A 15104-nucleotide genomic window follows, 5' to 3' on the forward strand; every position below is an offset into this window, starting at 1 on the left:
CAAACCCACACCTAGACTAGAGGAAGTACTGTCTCCAAACCCACACCTAGACTAGAGGATGTACTGTCTCCAAACCCACACCTATACTAGAGGAAGTACTGTCTCCAAACCCACACCTAGACTAGAGGATGTACTGTCTCCATACCCACACCTAGACTAGAGGAAGTACTGTCTCCAAACCCACACCTATACTAGAGGAAATACTGTCTCCAAACCCACACCTATACTAGAGGAAGTACTGTCTCCTAACCCACACCTAGACTAGAGGAAGTACTGTCTCCATACACACACCTAGACTAGAGGAAGTACTGTCTCCAAACCCACACCTAGACTAGAGGATGTACTGTCTCCATACCCACACCTATACTAGAGGAAGTACTGTCTCCAAACCCACACCTATACTAGAGGAAGTACTGTCTCCAAACCCACACCTAGACTAGAGGAAGTACTGTCTCCAAACCCACACCTAGACTAGAGGAAGTACTGTCTCCAAACCCACACCTATACTAGAGGAAGTACTGTCTCCAAACCCACACCTAGACTAGAGGAAGTACTGTCTCCAAACCCACACCTATACTAGAGGATGTACTGTCTCCAAACCCACACCTAGACTAGAGGAAGTACTGTCTCCAAACCCACACCTAGACTAGAGGATATACTGTCTCCAAACCCACACCTATACTAGAGGAAGTACTGTCTCCAACCCCACACCTAGACTAGAGGATGTACTGTCTCCATACCCACACCTATACTAGAGGATGTACTGTCTCCAAACCCACACCTAGACTAGAGGAAGTACTGTCTCCAACCCCACACCTAGACTAGAGGATGTACTGTCTCCAAACCCACACCTAGACTAGAGGAAGTACTGTCTCCAAACCCACACCTAGACTAGAGGAAGTACTGTCTCCAAACCCACACCTAGACTAGAGGAAGTACTGTCTCCAAACCCACACCTAGACTAGAGTATGTACTGTCTCCATACCCACACCTATACTAGAGGAAGTACTGTCTCCAAACCCACACCTAGACTCGAGGATGTACTGTCTCCAAACCCACACCTAGACTAGAGGATGTACTGTCTCCAAACCCACACCTATACTAGAGGAAGTACTGTCTCCAAACCCACACCTAGACTAGAGGAAGTACTGTCTCCAAACCCACACCTAGACTAGAGGATGTACTGTCTCCAAACCCACACCTATACTAGAGGAAGTACTGTCTCCAAACCCACACCTAGACTAGAGGAAGTACTGTCTCCAAACCCACACCTAGACTAGAGGAAGTACTGTCTCCAAACCCACACCTATACTAGAGGAAGTACTGTCTCCAAACCCACACCTATACTAGAGGATGTACTGTCTCCAAACCCACACCTAGACTAGAGGAATTACTGTCTCCAAACTCACACCTATACTAGAGGATGTACTGTCTCCAAACCCACACCTATACTAGAGGAAGTACTGTCTCCAAACCCACACCTAGACTAGAGGAAGTACTGTCTCCAAACCCACACCTAGACTAGAGGAAGTACTGTCTCCAAACCCACACCTAGACTAGAGGAAGTACTGTCTCCAAACCCACACCTAGACTAGAGGAAGTACTGTCTCCAAACCCACACCTATACTAGAGGAAGTACTGTCTCCAAACCCACACCTAGACTAGAGGAAGTACTGTCTCCAAACCCACACCTATACTAGAGGATGTACTGTCTCCAAACCCACACCTAGACTAGAGGAAGTACTGTCTCCAAACCCACACCTAGACTAGAGGATATACTGTCTCCAAACCCACACCTATACTAGAGGAAGTACTGTCTCCAACCCCACACCTAGACTAGAGGATGTACTGTCTCCATACCCACACCTATACTAGAGGATGTACTGTCTCCAAACCCACACCTAGACTAGAGGAAGTACTGTCTCCAACCCCACACCTAGACTAGAGGATGTACTGTCTCCAAACCCACACCTATACTAGAGGAAGTACTGTCTCCAAACCCACACCTATACTAGAGGAAGTACTGTCTCCAAACCCACACCTAGACTAGACGAAGTACTGTCTCCAAACCCACACCTAGACTAGAGGAAGTACTGTCTCCAAACCCACACCTAGACTAGAGGAAGTACTGTCTCCAAACCCACACCTAGACTAGAGTATGTACTGTCTCCATACCCACACCTATACTAGAGGAAGTACTGTCTCCAAACCCACACCTAGACTCGAGGATGTACTGTCTCCAAACCCACACCTAGACTAGAGGATGTACTGTCTCCAAACCCACACCTATACTAGAGGAAGTACTGTCTCCAAACCCACACCTAGACTAGAGGAAGTACTGTCTCCAAACCCACACCTAGACTAGAGGATGTACTGTCTCCAAACCCACACCTATACTAGAGGAAGTACTGTCTCCAAACCCACACCTAGACTAGAGGAAGTACTGTCTCCAAACCCACACCTAGACTAGAGGAAGTACTGTCTCCAAACCCACACCTATACTAGAGGAAGTACTGTCTCCAAACCCACACCTATACTAGAGGATGTACTGTCTCCAAACCCACACCTAGACTAGAGGAATTACTGTCTCCAAACTCACACCTATACTAGAGGATGTACTGTCTCCAAACCCACACCTATACTAGAGGAAGTACTGTCTCCAAACCCACACCTAGACTAGAGGATGTACTGTCTCCAAACCCACACCTATACTAGAGGAAGTACTGTCTCCATACCCACACCTATACTAGAGGATGTACTGTCTCCAAACCCACACCTAGACTAGAGGAAGTACTGTCTCCAAACCCACACCTATACTAGAGGATGTACTGTCTCCAAACCCACACCTAGACTAGAGGAATTACTGTCTCCAAACTCACACCTATACTAGAGGATGTACTGTCTCCAAACCCACACCTATACTAGAGGAAGTACTGTCTCCAAACCCACACCTAGACTAGAGGATGTACTGTCTCCAAACCCACACCTATACTAGAGGAAGTACTGTCTCCATACCCACACCTATACTAGAGGATGTACTGTCTCCAAACCCACACCTATACTAGAGGAAGTACTGTCTCCAAACCCACACCTAGACTAGAGGAAGTACTGTCTCCAAACCCACACCTAGACTAGAGGATATACTCTCTCCAAACCCACACCTATACTAGAGGAAGTACTGTCTCCAAACCCACACCTAGACTAGAGGAAGTACTGTCTCCAAACCCACACCTAGACTAGAGGAAGTACTGTCTCCAAACCCACACCTAGACTAGAGGAAGTACTGTCTCCAAACCCACACCTATACTAGAGGAAGTACTGTCTCCATACCCACACCTATACTAGAGGATGTACTGTCTCCAAACCCACACCTATACTAGAGGAAGTACTGTCTCCAAACCCACACCTAGACTAGAGGAAGTACTGTCTCCAAACCCACACCTAGACTAGAGGAAGTACTGTCTCCAAACCCACACCTATACTAGAGGATGTACTGTCTCCAAACCCACACCTAGACTAGAGGAATTACTGTCTCCAAACTCACACCTATACTAGAGGATGTACTGTCTCCAAACCCACACCTATACTAGAGGAAGTACTGTCTCCAAACCCACACCTAGACTAGAGGATGTACTGTCTCCAAACCCACACCTAGACTAGAGGAAGTACTGTCTCCAAACCCACACCTAGACTAGAGGAAGTACTGTCTCCAAACCCACACCTAGACTAGAGGAAGTACTGTCTCCAAACCCACACCTATACTAGAGGAAGTACTGTCTCCAAACCCACACCTAGACTAGAGGAAGTACTGTCTCCAAACCCACACCTATACTAGAGGATGTACTGTCTCCAAACCCACACCTAGACTAGAGGAAGTACTGTCTCCAAACCCACACCTAGACTAGAGGATATACTGTCTCCAAACCCACACCTATACTAGAGGAAGTACTGTCTCCAACCCCACACCTAGACTAGAGGATGTACTGTCTCCATACCCACACCTATACTAGAGGATGTACTGTCTCCAAACCCACACCTAGACTAGAGGAAGTACTGTCTCCAACCCCACACCTAGACTAGAGGATGTACTGTCTCCAAACCCACACCTATACTAGAGGAAGTACTGTCTCCAAACCCACACCTATACTAGAGGAAGTACTGTCTCCAAACCCACACCTAGACTAGACGAAGTACTGTCTCCAAACCCACACCTAGACTAGAGGAAGTACTGTCTCCAAACCCACACCTAGACTAGAGGAAGTACTGTCTCCAAACCCACACCTAGACTAGAGTATGTACTGTCTCCATACCCACACCTATACTAGAGGAAGTACTGTCTCCAAACCCACACCTAGACTCGAGGATGTACTGTCTCCAAACCCACACCTAGACTAGAGGATGTACTGTCTCCAAACCCACACCTATACTAGAGGAAGTACTGTCTCCAAACCCACACCTAGACTAGAGGAAGTACTGTCTCCAAACCCACACCTAGACTAGAGGATGTACTGTCTCCAAACCCACACCTATACTAGAGGAAGTACTGTCTCCAAACCCACACCTAGACTAGAGGAAGTACTGTCTCCAAACCCACACCTAGACTAGAGGAAGTACTGTCTCCAAACCCACACCTATACTAGAGGAAGTACTGTCTCCAAACCCACACCTATACTAGAGGATGTACTGTCTCCAAACCCACACCTAGACTAGAGGAATTACTGTCTCCAAACTCACACCTATACTAGAGGATGTACTGTCTCCAAACCCACACCTATACTAGAGGAAGTACTGTCTCCAAACCCACACCTAGACTAGAGGATGTACTGTCTCCAAACCCACACCTATACTAGAGGAAGTACTGTCTCCATACCCACACCTATACTAGAGGATGTACTGTCTCCAAACCCACACCTAGACTAGAGGAAGTACTGTCTCCAAACCCACACCTATACTAGAGGATGTACTGTCTCCAAACCCACACCTAGACTAGAGGAATTACTGTCTCCAAACTCACACCTATACTAGAGGATGTACTGTCTCCAAACCCACACCTATACTAGAGGAAGTACTGTCTCCAAACCCACACCTAGACTAGAGGATGTACTGTCTCCAAACCCACACCTATACTAGAGGAAGTACTGTCTCCATACCCACACCTATACTAGAGGATGTACTGTCTCCAAACCCACACCTATACTAGAGGAAGTACTGTCTCCAAACCCACACCTAGACTAGAGGAAGTACTGTCTCCAAACCCACACCTAGACTAGAGGATATACTCTCTCCAAACCCACACCTATACTAGAGGAAGTACTGTCTCCAAACCCACACCTAGACTAGAGGAAGTACTGTCTCCAAACCCACACCTAGACTAGAGGAAGTACTGTCTCCAAACCCACACCTAGACTAGAGGAAGTACTGTCTCCAAACCCACACCTATACTAGAGGAAGTACTGTCTCCATACCCACACCTATACTAGAGGATGTACTGTCTCCAAACCCACACCTATACTAGAGGAAGTACTGTCTCCAAACCCACACCTAGACTAGAGGAAGTACTGTCTCCAAACCCACACCTAGACTAGAGGAAGTACTGTCTCCAAACCCACACCTATACTAGAGGATGTACTGTCTCCAAACCCACACCTAGACTAGAGGAATTACTGTCTCCAAACTCACACCTATACTAGAGGATGTACTGTCTCCAAACCCACACCTATACTAGAGGAAGTACTGTCTCCAAACCCACACCTAGACTAGAGGATGTACTGTCTCCAAACCCACACCTATACTAGAGGAAGTACTGTCTCCATACCCACACCTATACTAGAGGATGTACTGTCTCCAAACCCACACCTATACTAGAGGAAGTACTGTCTCCAAACCCACACCTAGACTAGAGGAAGTACTGTCTCCAAACCCACACCTAGACTAGAGGATATACTCTCTCCAAACCCACACCTATACTAGAGGAAGTACTGTCTCCAAACCCACACCTAGACTAGAGGAAGTACTGTCTCCAAACCCACACCTAGACTAGAGGAAGTACTGTCTCCAAACCCACACCTAGACTAGAGGAAGTACTGTCTCCAAACCCACACCTATACTAGAGGAAGTACTGTCTCCATACCCACACCTATACTAGAGGATGTACTGTCTCCAAACCCACACCTATACTAGAGGAAGTACTGTCTCCAAACCCACACCTAGACTAGAGGAAGTACTGTCTCCAAACCCACACCTAGACTAGAGGAAGTACTGTCTCCAAACCCACACCTATACTAGAGGAAGTACTGTCTCCATACCCACACCTATACTAGAGGATGTACTGTCTCCAAACCCACACCTAGACTAGAGGAAGTACTGTCTCCAAACCCACACCTAGACTAGAGGATATACTGTCTCCAAACCCACACCTATACTAGAGGATGTACTGTCTCCATACCCACACCTAGACTAGAGGAAGTACTGTCTCCAAACCCACACCTATACTAGAGGAAATACTGTCTCCAAACCCACACCTATACTAGAGGAAGTACTGTCTCCTAACCCACACCTAGATTAGAGGAAGTACTGTCTCCATACACACACCTAGACTAGAGGAAGTACTGTCTCCAAACCCACACCTAGACTAGAGGATGTACTGTCTCCATACCCACACCTATACTAGAGGAAGTACTGTCTCCAAACCCACACCTATACTAGAGGAAGTACTGTCACCAAACCCACACCTAGACTAGAGGAAGTACTGTCTCCAAACCCACACCTAGACTAGAGGAAGTACTGTCTCCAAACCCACACCTAGACTAGAGGAAGTACTGTCTCCAAACCCACACCTATACTAGAGGAAGTACTGTCTCCATACCCACACCTATACTAGAGGATGTACTGTCTCCAAACCCACACCTATACTAGAGAAAGTACTGTCTCCAAACCCACACCTAGACTAGAGGATATACTGTCTCCAAACCCACACCTATACTAGAGGAAGTACTGTCTCCAAACCCACACCTAGACTAGAGGAAGTACTGTCTCCAAGCCCACACCTAGACAAGAGGAAGTACTGTCTCCAAACCCACACCTAGACTAGAGGAAGTACTGTCTCCAAACCCACACCTAGACTAGAGGAAGTACTGTCTCCAAACCCACACCTAGACTAGAGGATGTACTGTCTCCATACCCACACCTATACTATAGGAAGTACTGTCTCCAAACCCACACCTATACTAGAGGAAGTACTGTCTCCAAACCCACACCTATACTAGAGGATGTACTGTCTCCAAACCCACACCTAGACTAGAGGAATTACTGTCTCCAAACCCACACCTAGACAAGAGGATGTACTGTCTCCAAACCTACACCTAGACTAGAGGATGTACTGTCTCCAAACCCACACCTAGACTAGAGGAAGTACTGTCTCCAAACCCACACCTATACTAGAGGAAGTACTGTCTCCAAACCCACACCTATACTAGAGGATGTACTGTCTCCAAACCCACACCTAGACTAGAGGAATTACTGTCTCCAAACTCACACCTATACTAGAGGATGTACTGTCTCCAAACCCACACCTATACTAGAGGAAGTACTGTCTCCAAACCCACACCTAGACTAGAGGATGTACTGTCTCCAAACCCACACCTATACTAGAGGAAGTACTGTCTCCATACCCACACCTATACTAGAGGATGTACTGTCTCCAAACCCACACCTATACTAGAGGAAGTACTGTCTCCAAACCCACACCTAGACTAGAGGAAGTACTGTCTCCAAACCCACACCTAGACTAGAGGATATACTCTCTCCAAACCCACACCTATACTAGAGGAAGTACTGTCTCCAAACCCACACCTAGACTAGAGGAAGTACTGTCTCCAAACCCACACCTAGACTAGAGGAAGTACTGTCTCCAAACCCACACCTAGACTAGAGGAAGTACTGTCTCCAAACCCACACCTATACTAGAGGAAGTACTGTCTCCATACCCACACCTATACTAGAGGATGTACTGTCTCCAAACCCACACCTATACTAGAGGAAGTACTGTCTCCAAACCCACACCTAGACTAGAGGAAGTACTGTCTCCAAACCCACACCTAGACTAGAGGAAGTACTGTCTCCAAACCCACACCTATACTAGAGGATGTACTGTCTCCAAACCCACACCTAGACTAGAGGAATTACTGTCTCCAAACTCACACCTATACTAGAGGATGTACTGTCTCCAAACCCACACCTATACTAGAGGAAGTACTGTCTCCAAACCCACACCTAGACTAGAGGATGTACTGTCTCCAAACCCACACCTATACTAGAGGAAGTACTGTCTCCATACCCACACCTATACTAGAGGATGTACTGTCTCCAAACCCACACCTATACTAGAGGAAGTACTGTCTCCAAACCCACACCTAGACTAGAGGAAGTACTGTCTCCAAACCCACACCTAGACTAGAGGATATACTCTCTCCAAACCCACACCTATACTAGAGGAAGTACTGTCTCCAAACCCACACCTAGACTAGAGGAAGTACTGTCTCCAAACCCACACCTAGACTAGAGGAAGTACTGTCTCCAAACCCACACCTAGACTAGAGGAAGTACTGTCTCCAAACCCACACCTATACTAGAGGAAGTACTGTCTCCATACCCACACCTATACTAGAGGATGTACTGTCTCCAAACCCACACCTATACTAGAGGAAGTACTGTCTCCAAACCCACACCTAGACTAGAGGAAGTACTGTCTCCAAACCCACACCTAGACTAGAGGAAGTACTGTCTCCAAACCCACACCTATACTAGAGGAAGTACTGTCTCCATACCCACACCTATACTAGAGGATGTACTGTCTCCAAACCCACACCTAGACTAGAGGAAGTACTGTCTCCAAACCCACACCTAGACTAGAGGATATACTGTCTCCAAACCCACACCTATACTAGAGGAAGTACTGTCTCCAAACCCACACCTATACTAGAGGATGTACTGTCTCCAAACCCACACCTAGACTAGAGGAAGTACTGTCTCCAAACCCACACCTAGACTAGAGGAAGTACTGTCTCCAAACCCACACCTATACTAGAGGAAGTACTGTCTCCAAGCCCACACCTAGACAAGAGGATGTACTGTCTCCAAACCCACACCTATACTAGAGGAAGTACTGTCTCCATACCCACACCTATACTAGAGGAAGTACTGTCTCCAAACCCACACCTTGACCTTTTTTTTTTTGTAGCACCATCCCTTAATGCTAATGCTCACTGAAGCTCAGAGCTCTGTACAGTTTATGTTTGTCTTGACGTAAAGGCTCACGTGAATGGATATTTCCTTGTTAGTATTCTCCTTCTTTTTCTTTAATTTATTTTTTTTCTTTTCTGTCCTTCTTGTCTTTTTACACCTGATGGCTTTACTGTTGAATGAACTGGCAGCTGTAACATTCTACACAGTGAGATAAAACATGTATCTAAACTGATCAGATTCCTGCTAATGTTTCTCTCTTGTAGAAGAAATGGATTTTCAACATACTGTCATTTCCCAGAGGACAACTCAAATGTGACCTTTTAAATTGCAGTGAGTGAACTCACTACGGAGCCTTTTGCTCACTGGTGGGAAAGTGAAGGAGTTTACCCCTCCCCCTTCCCTCCAGTGAACTGCTGTGTCTGTCGCTGTATGACTTCCTGCGACCGCTCATCATCCGCGGTATCCACCTGGAGACCCTGTCAGAACTCTGTGGCATCCTAAATAATGAGATGCTACAAGACCACGTCCACAAAAACGGTACTGTCACTCGCAATACAAAGGACCTCTGGTTACTCTTACCATCAAGCTATAGTATGTTACATATTTACCACAAGGTATTTTCAGAGAGCAGTGTAATTAGGCCTACACGTCAACAGATAAAACATTCCTAGGACATGATGTTTATTTCTAAAAGCGAGGGTGTGTAACCAGGCTGAGGAGAAGTGTATAACATCATGGTGTGTGTGTAGCTGGTCAGCTGGGGGTGTTTGAGGCTGTGGTGAAACATGCTGGAGGATGTCCAGGAGAGGCTGATCTACAGGACGCACATCTACATCCAGACTGACGCCCCGGGGACCTGGCCTATCCTGAGATGATGGAGGTGGGTTTGACTGACTGCTGTCTTCAGTCAGTAGGAGTGTAGTTGCCCCTATATACTAATCTAAGGTCTGTTTCCCCTTGTAATGGGAATATTTAACATTTAATTCATTATATATTTTTTTTACCTTAACTTAACTAGGCAAGTCAGTTAAGAACCAATTCTTATTTACAATGACGGCCTACACCGGCCAAACCCGGACGACACTGGGCCAATTGTGCGCCGCCCTATGGGACTCCCAATCATGGCCGTTTGTGATACAGCCTGGAATCGAACCACGGTGTCTGTAGTGACGCCTCAAGCCCTGAGATGCAGTTCCTTAGACCGCTGTGCCACTCGGGAGCCCAGTTAAGAGTGATTAACACAGTGTTCCCTTTCTGTAATATTTCCAGTGTTCTGGTGATTGTGATTGACACTGATTTATTATTGATTCTGTGAAACACTGATTTTGTAGCAGCTGACAGTCACTGCCCTTTGTTTTGACTTCTACAAGGTCTTGGCCTGGAGTTTTACAGTACAGCTGTTTACAGTACACTTGGTGCTGTCTGAGTAGAATAGAAAGAGCCTGTCTCCAAGAGGCCTGTTAGATATTGTCCGGACCTCTGGCAATCTCTATGGGCCAACTCTTTTCTCTATATACATCAATGATGTCGCTCTTGCTGCTGGTGAGTCTCTGATCCACCTCTACGCAGATGACACCATTCTGTATACCTCTGGACCTTCTTTGGACACTGTTAACTAACCTCCAGATGAGCTTCAATGCCATACAACTCTCCTTCCGTGGCCTCCAACTGCTCCTAAATACAAGTAAAACTAAATGCATGCTCTTCAACCAATCGCTGCCTGCACCTGCCCACCTGTCCAGCATCACTACTCTGGACGGTTCTGACTTAGAATATGTGGACAACTACAAATACCTAGGTGTCTGGTTAGACTGTAAACTCTCCTTCCAGACTCACATCAAACATCTCCAATCCAAAGTTAAATATAGAATTGGCTTCCTATTTCGCAAAACAAAGCATCCTTCACTCATGCTGCCAAACATACCCTCGTAAAACTGACCATCCTACCGATCCTCGACTTCGGCGATGTCATTTACAAAATAGCCTCCAATACCCTACTCAACAAACTGGATGCAGTCTATCACAGTGCCATCCGTTTTGTCACCAAAGCCCCATATACTACCCACCACTGCGACCTGTATGCTCTTGTTGGCTGGCCTTCGCTTCATAATCGTCGCCAAACCCACTGGCTCCAGGTCATCTACAAGACCCTGCTAGGTAAAGTCCCCCCTTATCTCCGCTCACTGGTCACCATAGCAGCACCCACCTGTAGCACACGCTCCAGCAGGTATATCTCTCTGGTCACCCCCAAAGCCAATTCCTCCTTTGGCCGTCTCTCCTTCCAGTTCTCTGCTGCCAATGACTGGAACGAACTCCAAAAATCTCTGAAACTGGAAACACTTATCTCCCTCACTAGCTTTAAGCACCAGCTGTCAGAGCAGCTCTCAGATCACTGCACCTGTACATAGCCCATCTATAATTTAGTCCAAACAACTACCCCTTCCCCTGCTGTATTTATTTATTTATTTTGCTCCTTTGCACCCCATTATTTATTTCTACTTTGCACTTTCTTCTACTACAAATCTACCATTCCAGTGTTTTACTTGCTATATTGTATTTACTTTGCCACCATGGCCTTTTTTGCCTTTACCTCCCTTATCTCACCTCATTTGCTCACATTGTATATAGACTTATTTTTCTACTGTATTATTGACTGTATATTTGTTTTACTCCATGTGTAACTCTGTGTTGTTGTATGTGTCGAACTGCTTTGCTTTATCTTGGCCAGGTCGCAATTGTAAATGAGAACTTGTTCTCAACTAGCCTACCTGGTTAAATAAAGGTGAAATAAAAAAAATGTTTTCTGTGCTGGAGGCGTCTCCCTGTTCAACTTGTAATAAACTGGGCATGAGTAATCGAACAGACGTCAAAGCTCGATCTTTAACCAGAGATTTAAAAAATTAATTGAATACTGTAAAACTATTTGGTGTCTGCCCGAACGGGCAAGTGACATTTTGTCTTCAAGATACGCATAATTTGATAATAATTAATTAAATATTTTATCATTTCGCACTGGCAATTGGAAAAATATTCTGTTCTATTGTTATTCTGTTTTTATAATACATGTTTTGTTTACTTAAAAAAAAAAGTGTACCTTGACTGTGATAAGGGCTTGTGAAATAAGAGCGTCTTGTCTGTTAAATGACCAAAAACGAGGCTATTTCATTGCACAGCCATAGGCTTCCACAAGCAATCACCACTGCTGAGGTTACTTTTTCAAGGTTGTGTTCCACCATATAATATAACTAGTTGATATTACTGTTTCAATAAATAAATCATAAATTGAACTTGCTATTTTATTGACAAATTATTTATATACTGTGTATACATGCATACATATAGTACCAGTTAAAAGTTTGGACACAGCTACTCATTCCAGGGTTTTTCTTTATTTTTACTATTTTCTACATTGTAGAATAATCGTGAAGACGTCAAAACTATGAAATAACACACATGGAATCATGTAGTAACCAAAAAAGTGTTAAACAAATTTGCCTTGATGACAGCTAAAGAAAAACCCTAGAGTAGGTGGGTGTACAAACTTTTGACTGGTACTGTGTGTGTGTGTGTGTGTGTGTGTGTGTGTGTGTGTGTGTGCGTACATATATACATTACATATATACATACACACATACATCCCGGAGTCGCCTCTTCACTGTTGACGTTGAGACTGGTGTTTTGCGGGTAATATTTAATGAAGCTGCCAGGACTTGTGAGGAGTCTGTTTCTTAAACTAGCCTGTTGGGGATAGGGGGCAGTATTTGCACGGCCGGATAAAAACGTACCCGATTTAATCTGGTTACTACTCCTGCCCAGTAACTAGAATATGCATATAATTATTGGCTTTGGATAGAAAACACCCTAAAGTTTCTAAAACTGTTTGAATGATGTCTGTGAGTATAACAGAACTCATATGGCAGGCAAAAACCTGAGAAGATTCCTTACAGGAAGTGGCCTGTCTGACAAGTTCTTGTTCTTCTTGGCTCTGTTTATTGACAACTGAGGATCTTTGCTGTAACGTGACACTTCCTACGGCTCCCATAGGCTCTCAGAACCCGGGAAAAAGCTGAATGATGTAATTCCAGCCTCTGGCTGAAAAACATTAGCACGTTTGGATAGTGGCCGGTCAGAGTACTATCAGACTGAAGCTCGTGCACGAGGGGATCCCATGTTTTTATTTTCTCTCTCTTTGTACGTAAACACGCTTTCCCGGTCGGAATATTATCGCTTTTTTACGAGAAAAATGGCATAAACATTTATTTTAAACAGCGGTTGACATGCTTCAAAGTACGGTAATGGAATATTTTTAATTTTTTTGTCACGAAATGCGTCGTGCGTGTCACCCTTCTTTACCATTCGGATAGTGTCTTGAACGCACGAACAAAACAGAGGATATTTGAACATAACTGGATTATTTTGAACCAAACCAACATTTGTTATTGAAGTAGAAGTCCTGGGAGTGCATTCTGACGAAGAACAGCAAAGGTAATAACATTTTTCTTATAGTAAATCTGACTTTGGTCAGGGCTAAACTTGGTGGGTGTCTAAATAGCTAGCCCTGTGATGCCGGGCTATCTACTCAGAATATTGCAAAATGTGCTTTCACCGAAAGCTATTTTAAAATCGGACATAGCGAGTGCATAGAGGAGTTCTGTATCTATAATTCTTAAAATAATTGTTATGTTTTTTGTGAACGTTTATCGTGAGTAATTTAGTAAATTTAGTAAATTTGCGGGGGGTATGCTAGTTCTGAACGTCACATGCTAATGTAAAAAGCTGGTTTTTGATATAAATATGAACTTGATTGAACAAAACATGCATGTATTGTATAACATAATGTCCTAGGGTTGTCATCTGATGAAGATCATCAAAGGTTAGTGCTGCATTTAGCTGTGGTTTGGGTTTATGTGACATTATATGCTAGCTTGAAAAATGGGTGTCTGATTATTTCTGGCTGGGTACTCTGCTGACATAATCTAATGTTTTGCTTTCGTTGTAAAGCCTTTTTGAAATCGGACAGTGTGGTTAGATTAACGAGTCTTGTCTTTAAAATGGTGTAAAATAGTCATATGTTTGAGAAATTGAAGTAATAGCATTTCTAAGGTATTTGAATAACGCGCCACGGGATTCAACTGGCTGTTGAGTAGGTGGGACGATTTCGTCCCGCCGACCCTAGAGAGGCTAGACACTAATGTACTTGTCCTCTTGCTCAGTTGTGCACCGGGGCCTCCCACTCCTCTTTCTGTTCTAGTTAGAGTCAGTTTGCACTGTTCTGTGAAGGGAGTAGTACACAGCGTTGTATGAGATCTTCAGTTTCTTGGCAATTTCTTGCATAGAATAGCCTTCATTTCTCAGAACAAGAATAGACTGACGAGTTTCAGAAGAAAGTTATTTGTTTCTGGACATTTTGAGCCTGTAATCGAACCCACAAATGCTGATGCTCCAGATACTCAACTAGTCTAAAGAAGGACTTTTTTATTGATTCTTTATTCTGCACAACAGTTTTCAGCTGTGCTAACATAATTGCAAAAGGGTTTTCTGATGATCAATTAGCCTTTTAAAATGATCAACTTGGATTAGCTAACACAAAATGGCACTGGAACACAGGAGTGATGGTTGCTGATAATGGGCCTCTGTACGCCTATGTAGATATTACATAAAAAAATCAGCTGTTTCCAGCTACAATAGTCATTTACAACATTTAACAATGTCCACACTGTATTTCTGATTAATCAGTTATTTTAATGGACAAAAATGTGATTTTCTTTCAAAAACAAGGACATTTCTAAGTAACCCCAAACTTTTGAACGGTAGTGTATATGGCAATTAGGATTTGTTATCTGTAATGGTTATGATAAATT

At 44.4% G+C, this 15104-nt stretch overlaps 1 pseudogene; it reads left to right on the plus strand.

The window, feature by feature from the left end:
• LOC106586799 (conserved oligomeric Golgi complex subunit 3-like) overlaps positions 1-15104 on the plus strand; it is a 63029-nt pseudogene that overhangs the window by 28255 nt on the left and 19670 nt on the right.

Source organism: Salmo salar, chromosome 25, assembly GCF_965601325.2.
Source record: "Salmo salar chromosome 25, fSalSal1, whole genome shotgun sequence".
Lineage (NCBI taxonomy): Eukaryota > Metazoa > Chordata > Actinopteri > Salmoniformes > Salmonidae > Salmo > Salmo salar.